Raw genomic sequence first — 9213 nt, 5'->3', positions numbered from 1 at the left:
CGATTGCATTTGTATTTATCAGTTCCTGGGCTCTCTGCGTGGTTGTGCGCCAAGGTGTGTGACAGAGATATACCCTCATGATGTAAGCCAAAGTGATTCCTGTTTTCCTAGAGCTCATTAAGAGGACGGTAACAAAACAGGAGCCTGGCAGGGAGGTGGGAGACTCATCAGTGCCCCAAGCCTGGTGTTCCACACCGTGATTGATGAATTGTTGCTGAAGGGCGTTGCCATTTTAGGATGTTCTGTTCTTGACTGTTCTGAAGAAGAAGGTATTAGCCGCCTGATGAGGTGACTTCATATAACCTTTCTGTGTCCAAAAGTCCATGGAGCTTTTTTTAATCCTATAGCATTCACAGATGCCATGTAGCTCACAGAACAGGTGGTATCTGATGTCAAAGGGGCAAACCCCATTCAGGGAGGAAGCAAGGTGCCTTTAACAGGTAGCCCCTGCTGCAACCAGTCAGCAATGTGAGTCCTCTCAGAATTGAGCAGCCACAGAATTAGTGAAGTGAGATAAAGGGATTGCTGCTTTCACAGCTTTGGAACTGGAAAGAAGGTGAGTTCAGTTTGAACCATCTCCCCATTTAGCAGATGAAGAAACATTACATAGGTGGCCAGTGACAGAGGCAGAGGCAGAATTTGAATTCAGATCTTTGACTCCTAATCTACAGGTCTTTCCATTGTACATATTCCTTCCCTTCTCTAATTAATTCTCTACCCAATAATCTGCCAAAATCTGTTTAGGAACAATTTATTCACATATAGTTATAGCATTCTATGTGGTTGAGCAACCTCAACAGAAATGCTATAGTTTGTCCCAAAGTACTTTATTAGTTTTATTTTAATGTGAATGAACATGTGAGATTGATTTTTTTTTTTTTAATAAGTATGTCAACACACAAAAAAAGGTCTTTTACACAAAAGAAGCAGGTCCTTGAACTGGTGTGAAACTTTTATAATAGGTGTCTATCTTTTAAATTTTTTGTCTCCTAACCATGCCAGATTCTAGAGTGTCTAAGAACTAGAGATGGAAAAAAGATGGAAATAAATGCATCGCTAATGTGAAAATAATGTGGGGAGGGGGGAGTTGATAAAATGGAGACAGGTCCTTGAACTGGTGTCAGACTTTTATAATATGTGTCTGTCTTTTAAATTTCTTGTCTCCTAACCATACCAGATTTTAGAGTGTCTAAGAACTAGAGATAGAAGAAAGATGGAAATAAATGCATCGGTAATGTGAAAATAATGTAGGTGGGGAGTTGGTGAAATGGAGGCAGAGACACAGGAAGTTTGTACCAGATGGCAGGAGGTGAGGAGGCGAAGGCCTTTGACCCATGTTCGGCCAAACTGGCTGAACGGACAAAGGAAGCCAGTGTCAGTGAAGCAGAGGAAGGGGACCAATGTCGGGGGGTAGGGAGGAGGAGCGGGGAGAGGAGGGTGGAAAGGATCAGAGGTAGGTCTGAGACAGTCAGGGCTTGGAAACAAAGGAACAATTTTGAAATGGGTTATTAACAGGGAGCCCAAGGGTTGGTGGTGACTTGGGGGAGGGCAGGAGGAGTAATTGTATTTTTTGTATGTGGGATAAATGGGTGGTTGTCCTGAAAACTTCCACTTTTCTTCCAGGAATGGACAAAAAGACATAGAGCTCAGGGCTTGAATTGCTCCGCTACATAGGCTTAAATTAGAATGGACTATAGAGATTACCCAGAATCTAATCAAATCTGAACTTTTCTGTGTCTTCTTCAATCCTCTGTTTATACTGTCCCTCTCCCCTCCCCAGCCCACTCCATCCTTCCTGGAATCAATATAGAGTGCATTTTGCCTCTGAAGATACAGATAGCACTGGGGGAGGAAATATAGATAAGAATGGCTAATTAGCATTTAAGGACTGGAACTGAAAAATATTGTACAGAAGCTGTACTTTCTGAAAAGAGAAAGAGGATGGAATTGTGCGCAAACATTTAGAAATGACTAATCCCTGAGCTCCCAAAAGAGGATCAGGCAGAGAAAGAAGGATGCAGAAATAAAATTGGGAAATGCAGAGTGAGTAATGCAGAGTTCTAAGGAGAAAATTGACTACCCCCCAAACCTTTGATGACTTAGGAAGAGATGGCAAACTGCTCTGTCAGACTTTTTTTCCTTCAAATTCTGATTTGATCTTTTAGCAGAGAGAATTTTCCAGAAAATAAAAGGGATAGGGCTGAATAAAGAGGACAAAGTTAAAAATATGGTCTGCAAATACCTTGAAGTCTTGAAGGAGCCCCAGATTGCTTTCAGAGAGGATAGACTGGGCAAAAGACTTTTGTTTCAGGATCTTGTCAGTCTGATAATAGTCTTCCTCTGTTGTACTGATACTATTCCTTCCGAAATTGCATTCCACTTCCTAATCCAACTAAATGACTTTTGTTTTCTTGGATTATAAACTCCAGGTTTCTCCTTTAGTCTTTGTGATAGCCCATCACCCACTGGCTACCTTTGTTTGGACTTTGCATGCCTAGGAGCTGCATCCTTCCAGTCTGGAAGTCCTTGGGAAGTACTTGACTCCTAGGGTGTTTTTGTAATGAAGCCCACCTAGCTTTTCTTGGGGCCGGATTTCCAGCCTAGCCTTTCTGGGGCACTTGAGGAGTGAATGAGGAGATAACTGCAGAGATCGGTGATTTTTTTTTTTTCTAAACCTTATAGTTTACAGAAGAAATATTTTCTCCAAGCAAAAACTTTATAAAAGTTAGAGAAATATAAATATTATTGGCACAGCTGACAGGATTGTAGTAGAGGGCAAAGAATTGGGGATTAAAAGACTGGGCAAGTAGCAGTTTTCCCCATGAGTAATGACTTTCTATTTTTCATTGCCATTTTCCAGCTGTCCTGGAAGCATTTCAGTGGTTCAGTTACCTTGTGTAACCACTAAAGAACCAGGGACCTGGGGCACTGTGACCCACGCCCTCCTCCAAAGAGTCCTCTGCTCTGGACCCAGCTGTTCTGTTCAACTAGGTTCAGTCCTGTGAGATCTGGCCTCTAAAGAAATGGAGGCTAACTGGGCTTCCTCCTCTCAAGCTCTTTTAAGTCCTTCATCCTGTATATCTCACACCTTGATGAAATCTTTCTACTTTAAATAATCTATTTATTTCAACTACAAATCTCCAGATGAAGTTGGAGGGAATAAAAAAAAAATACTCATTGTACAATGTCAATCAGATAGTAGATGGATATTTGTTTCTTTTCACAAAAGAAATGCTAAAGGACAAAGAAAATTCATAATGTTTATTAATAAGATGACTTAAAAGGGGAGCCAAGAATTTAACTTGCAATAACTATTACAAAATCTCATGCGACAGATATTTAAATCTCTCCAGAACATAAAGCACTTTGTAAGCCTATTCACTGGGCATTCCATAATTCACCTTGGTTCTGCACTGTCCAAACAGCTCCTGGGCCAATTTTCTGCTGGTGAACATTTTTTTTCCCAAAAAGAAATTCCCCCCATTTACGGTCACCTTTACTTGATGGACCTCTGGATCTCTGATCTCCCATGATCCTCTCCAAGGCTGGATATGTTCATCTGAAGATAGCTTCAATCTTCTTAGCATTGTGTCTGGCCTATTGTAAATATATGCTTAATAATTGATCCCCGACAAAAACCGAAGAGGCAGCTGGGGACGCCAGGTGCATGCTCACATGGTTGAGTCTGTGACCCTCATGGGAGTAGCTGCCATGTGGTCAGGGGATCCAACCCCTCACCCTTTCACTGCAAGTTTCAAAGTTATATGATGTCACCTGGAGAATCAAAGAAAGACTGAATCAGAAACTATCTCTTCTTTTAATGGACATAGTCCCCACTCCCCTGCCATGGTCACAGGGCAGGATAAGAACCAAAGGACCATTTCGTATGAACATACCAAGTCTGGTCATTACTAGGTCATCATATATTCAAGAGGCGCACAGGGAGGGCATTATTTCTGAAGGATCCACACGCTAAGTCATCCAGGTAATCAGTTGGAAATAAGCATGAAATATTAGTGGATGTCCTGCCAAACCCTGGCAAACTTGTATTTACTTTGCATATTTGTATATTTTTACTGGATACATATTGTTTGCTTCCCCAAAAATATGTAAACTCTTCAATAGCAAGGTACTATTTCATTTTTCTCCTTGTACCTCTAAACATCAAGCACAGTTCCTGGAACACAACATGTGATTAATAAATACTTGCTGATTAACTGATACTGTCTGTCCTATTTGACTGTGAACTTCATAAAGGCATGGACCATGGCTCTTATTCATCTATATACCCCCATTACACTTAGCCCTTAGCATAGTGCCCAGAACATAGTAGGTGAAGGACAAATATTTGCCATATACGTCCTGTATGTTATCTTCTTTAATTCTTAGAATAACCCCGTGAGAGTAGACAGTACAGGTATGATTAGCCCCATTTTATAGATGAAGGAATTAAGGCTGACAGGTTAAGTGATTGTTAACAGTTACACAACTAATAAGTGTCAGAGTTGGAATTTAAATTCAGCTATCTCCTGATTTCATGTTTCTGGTTTTGCCCTTTGTACTGCATAAACTCCTAAGGGATAGGGCAACCACATGAACAAAGGGAAAGAAATGAGAAAGTACAGAACATTAGAGGAAGTGGTAGAAGACATAATTTGGCTGGTGAAGGGGAAAATGTGAATACCCTGAATGGGATATGACAATTCTGGAATAATAAAATGGTGATAGATTGTGGAGGCTTTGAAAACCAGAGAAAGGACTTTGAAATTTAAGAAACAGGCAGCCTTTGAGTAGTTTTAAGCAGAGAAATAAAGTAGCCAGGTCTGTGAATAGAGATTACCTTACTGTAAGATATTAACTGCTTCTCTTTTTCAAATATTTTTGTCATATTTTTTCCTCACCAATATTTTTCTACATTGGACAAATATTGATTCAAATCCTAATCAGCTTTACCATACCTCCACTTGAGCATTTTTTTAAAAAAGGTGACTAAATGGTTTATAACCATTCCTTATAAAATTTGGAATCCTAAGTTTCATTTTAACCACTACTATTTTATATTTTTTAGATATTTTTTTCAATTTAAGTATATCTAAATTAATTCATTTCCCTACATTAGATCTCATAAGTCTCTGGGACATTAGTGATCACCTAATTCAGCCTCCTTATGTACATATGAGAAAAATTGAGGCCTAAGGGAATGAAATAACTCAAGAGAGTAATAAGTGACCAAGTCAGGACTAGAACCTTGCTTAGTTTATTTCTTCTCCTCATTCTCTGGCACACCTGGCTTCTTGACATCATTTGGAGAGTTTCCAGTTTCTCTTAGTGCTTTCCTTTTTGCTAAACTCTTGATTGAGAGAGACCTACCTGTTAATCCTTCTCTATCAGTCTCCATGACTTTTTCCCCATTTCTTCCTAGGCCTCCTCCCTTTGGCAACAAGCATCAGCCGTGTCATTTTCATCCATATCATCATTAATGTTCCCTTTAAGGCACAGAGTGGCCTGTTAATGATAGTATTCATCCTTGTTCAGCCTCCTCTCCTTCATTTCCTTCTTTTAATGATTTTTTAAAATTCTCTTTTCATTTGTTTTTACTACTACAATTCATGTAAGTCCCTCTCACTATCATTTACCAATTCATCAGTTACCAAGTCATAAAAGTGTTTGGCCACAGAAATTCATTAGCTATCTACTGAGGTGCAGAGTGGTTTTGATCCACATTGATTGAGAGGCACAACCCACAATGATGAGATTATGAATATTCCTGCAACGGTTCTTAGCCTGGGTTTCAACATAAACTTTTTTTAAAATTTCATAACTATATCTCAATATAATTCCTTTCCATTGTAATTCTGCATATTTTATTTCACTTAAAAATATTATCCGAAGAAGTCTTTCTAAGACTGCCAAAGTATCCATCACACTCATTCTCTCTCTCCTTCTCTCCCCCTTCCTCCCTCCCTCTCTCTCTCTCTCTCTCTTTCTCTCTCTCTATCTGTCTCTCTTACACACACACACACACACACACACACACACACACACACACACACACACACTTCTATTCTAAAGCACAAAAGTATCCTCAACAGATAGGTTTTGTTTCAAAACTGCAGAACATGGAATCCAAGGCACCAGAGGTTGAAATCTAGCTAAGAAACGGAAGGTTGCCTCAATATGGGATTTAGCTGCTGAACAAACTGCCTTTGGAGTGTGCTCTTGACCAGCTTTCAATACAGGATCCTTCAATGCAGGATAAGAATCTGCATTATGTCATATTTGAGCCATTTCAGCAAAGTTTGGCCACTTGGAGCTTACTCTTCCTTCTTTAAAGGTCCTAAGTAAGGTCTCACTCGTTGTCTCTTTTCTTTCCTACATACTATTATTTATCTACTTGATTTCACTCTTCAGCTAGAATAAATATGATTTCCTTCTCTTCAGGTTAGGCTATGTTATGTTCTATTATATATTTCTATCTAATGCCTTGTGCACATTTTCCACAGATGAAACACTGCAGTGAACTGAATTGTTACTTAGTCCATATTAATAGTAGGCATGAAGTAAATGAATATACCTTCAATTGTTTAGGAAAGAATATATTAAAACCTTTCTTTGTCTTTTTCAGTCACAGTCTCAGGAAGTCAATCATTATTTATTGAGAAGCTACTCTCTGCTCAAGGTAGGAGTTTATATTTATTCAATTGATTAATAAATATTTGAATGCCTGATATGCATAAAACATTTTACTAAGTACTATAAAGGATAGAAATGTAGCATTTGAGGTTCCCATGGACATATGAATCCTCACAAGGCTTGAGATACTTTTTAAGTCAGCACTGATTTGAAACTCTCTCAGAAGCCCCCACTGATCTATTCCATTCAACTACACTAAAAGGCAACTTTAAGTTAAAGCAAATGACATTATAACCAGCAGTATAACTAATCCTAGGTGACACCTTTCTGACCTGATGAGAGGCACTCTGAAACCCAAGGGAGATTAGTCAAGGAAGCCCTCCTTAACCAAAGTACATAGCCCCTTTATGAAGTTAAAGTTGATATAAAGTTAATTTGCTACTACTAAGTAAACCAAAAGCTTAGTGGTGCTCAACAATTCCCATTAAAGTCCATGGATTTCAGTGACTGGCTAAATTAATCAACAAGCATTTATTATTTACTATATAGCTGGCATTATGCCAAGTTCTGGAAAAACAAAGAAAGAAATCCTTGTCAACAAGGAACTTACATTTAAATGAGAGAGATAATATGAAGAAATAAGAATGTGCAAGATACAGGGAGATTATGTGAAAAGTAATCTTTCAAGGGTAGATTGTAGAAGCTGTGAAGACCAGGAAACCTATCCTGTAGAAAGTGAGACCTGAGGTGAGTCTTTAAAAAGCCAGGGATTCTAAAAGAAAAAATGGTATAGTGGAAGACTATGTCTGAGCACAATCAGAACAAAGACATGAAGAAAAGAGAGGAGTGTTGTGGATGTGGGACAGTAATAAGCTTCAATAATAGGCTGTCAGAGTGTGTGGAGAGTAAACTTTAAAAGGACTGGGAAGGTAAGAAAGGGACTGGTTAAGATGATCTTTAAATGCTCAAAAGCTCCTAGAAGTATTTGATCCCAGACATAATTGGAAACCCTGGAGCTCAGTGAGCAGGAGAGTGAAATGGTCAGTCGTTTTTAAACTTTAGAAAAATCATCTTGGCAGCTAAGTGGAGAATGCATTGCAGTGGGAAGAAACTTGAGGCAGAAGGCTTTTGTAATAGCTCAAGTGACAGCTGATGATAGTTTGATTAGAACTGTGGATATGTGAGTTGAGAAAAAGAGACATGAAAGAGATGTCATGAAGGTAGGAACCACAAGATTTATTAATAGATTGTATACTTGGAGTGAATGAGAGTGAGACGCCAAGTACGATCCCAAGACTGTGAGCCTGGGTGATTGAGATAATGCTGTTGACCTTGATAGCAATAGTTAAGTTGGGAATAGAAGAGAGTTTAGGGGGTAGTGATAAGTTCTGTTTTATACACACTGAGTTTCAGAAACCTACAGGACATATAGTTCAAACTGGCAGTTGGTGACATACAAAAGTCTGATCTTGCCAGATCTCCCAAACAGGGTAAAGCAGCTTGCAACTTCCCCTTTAGTAAATACTGGCTCTGGTACCCAAATTACATCATGTGATCCCTTTCTACCTTAGAAAGTCATGGAAGTCCATCTTTACTCTGTTATCTCATATCTCATCCCTCAGCCCAAGTTAAAACATGCATACTTTGGAGATGATGCTGAAGATAACATAAGGGCAAGATGCTATTGGTCTATATCCTAGCTTCTTAAACTGTGATTCATAACCTTATTTGGGGTCTCATAACTGAAGGTGGGAGGTTACTGTTTTATTATCAGTACATTTTGATTTATATACCTATTTTATAAACCTATATGCCAGGGGCCACGTAAAAATTTCTTGGTCAAACGGGTACCTAGAGTAGAAAAAGTTAAGTCTTGTTTTATATAAGTCAGTTATTATAAAAATCTCGGTATGAATGTGTGTATAATAATAGCTGTATTGCTATTATACATGTGGTCAGTCAGGCCATACTTGTCATCAGCAATGAGACATTATGGTGAAGACTGCCTGATCTCCACGGGAAATGGGAAACTGGCTCTCTATTTTGCCTGGCAGACATCTGGAAATCCAGCTCACCTTTGCACATTGATAGAATATCCCCTTACGAGGACTTCTAGTGGGAAGGAAGCCCAGAAATGGGCTTTTGCTGATCCGAGTGCCCAGAGGACCCACACTCCTGCTTCAAGGTGGAAGGAAGGGACCAGAGGGCTGGACGGAGCATATCCTCAGTTCCTTATCACCCCCTTCAGCCATTCAGGGCAGCTCATCTTCTCTTCTGAGATCCTCTGTAGTCTATTCAGTTTACTCAGTCATCAAAGACTAGGGAGCTCCAGTCCCTAATTAAACACTGTCTGTTGTCTTAGGTTGCCCCACTCCGTGGAAGCCTCTTACCCAAGAGCTGTATGGTGCAATGGCTAGATTGTGGGCCCGGAGTAGGAAAACCTGAGTTCAAACATGGCCTCAGAAATTTGCTGGCTCTGTGATCTCAAGCAAGTCACTTAAATTGTTTACCTATTTCCTCAACTTAAAGTGGAAAATGTGCTTAACTCCCCAGGCTATGGGGAGGATCACAAAAAATATT

The sequence above is a fragment of the Antechinus flavipes genome, chromosome 3, assembly GCF_016432865.1.
Source record: "Antechinus flavipes isolate AdamAnt ecotype Samford, QLD, Australia chromosome 3, AdamAnt_v2, whole genome shotgun sequence".
Taxonomy (NCBI): Eukaryota; Metazoa; Chordata; class Mammalia; order Dasyuromorphia; family Dasyuridae; genus Antechinus; species Antechinus flavipes.
Note: the sequence above shows the minus strand (reverse complement) of the source record.